Raw genomic sequence first — 1,266 nt, 5'->3', positions numbered from 1 at the left:
AAAAAAAATGACAGTGATAAATGAATGCTTCAAATAATGGGGCACCACACTCGAAATCCAATAAATAAAAAATGACAAGTGGATGACAAATTATGAATGTGCACACATCTAGTAACTCTAACATCTAGAATTTAATTTTTAAAATGCAAGATTATCTACCAAATCAAACTAACATTCATAAGTTATATTTTATTAATTATGAAGTTTTGTTAGTATTCGTTAATTATTTTGGTTTTAGTTTTTGTAAGAAACAGAAACATAAAAGTTTATACCATGTTTTATGCCTGAACATAATTGAAGTAATATAATATAAATATGTTTTCTAAAAACTTGTTTTTCAAAGGTATTTGAACAACTTGTTTTTCAAAGGTATCTTGCAGTTCAGAAGCACTGTGCAAATTCCCCAGTTGAGATGTTTTCAATTAACTGATAAATATGGCCTACCCTTGCTTTTTAAAAATAATGTTGCCTAATTGCAGAGAGAGAAGAGTGATGAATTAATCATTATTATTTCAAAGATTTTCACCACCACTGAGCCTAAACAGCAATGTAAAATATTTACACTCTAGTGTAATATTTGTCAGTTGTATAACCTCAAATTCACTCTCAAGTCTTAAAAGCACTACTGGGAGAAATAATATTAATGTAAAATTGCCTTAAGGATACACAATCCATCCATTCATACAGGTCAGAGGCTCTCAACCCCAGCTGTATACTGGAATCACCTAAGATACTTGAAGCCTGACACTAGGTACCATCTTGAGCTATTTTGATTTAATTGGTTTGATGTGGGACCTGATATGGTTCATAAGTTCCCCTATATGATTTGAATTAAAAACCAAAATAGAGAACTGCTGGAATAGAAACTCAAAGCAGTGTTTCTCTTTCCAGTCTGCATGTTATACCATAGAGGGTGGTTTTATTTATTTATTTTTAAAAGATGACAGTAAAGAGATCTTAATCCTTGACTTGGTATTGTCAGCACCAGGCTCTCCCAAGTGAGCCACAGGCTGGTCCCATAGAGGGTGCTTTTAAAACAAAGCATAACAAAAACAAAAATAGTGATGCCAGAGCCCCACCCCCAGGATTCTGGTTTAATGGGTTTAGGGTGGGGCCCTAGGCGCTGGGATTTTTTTGAACCTCTCACAGGTGATTCTAATGTGAAGTCAGGGCTGAGAATCACGGATCTAAAAGTTTAAGACCTGAACACCTGGACCGCATTATTGAGCCTCCTGTAAAATAAGAAACACCTGGGCCAATGTGTCA

This window comes from Galeopterus variegatus, unplaced genomic scaffold (genome assembly GCF_000696425.1).
Source record: "Galeopterus variegatus unplaced genomic scaffold, G_variegatus-3.0.2 Scaffold1153, whole genome shotgun sequence".
Lineage (NCBI taxonomy): Eukaryota > Metazoa > Chordata > Mammalia > Dermoptera > Cynocephalidae > Galeopterus > Galeopterus variegatus.
The sequence above is the reverse complement of the archived record's forward strand: the minus strand, read 5'-3'. Positions refer to the sequence as shown.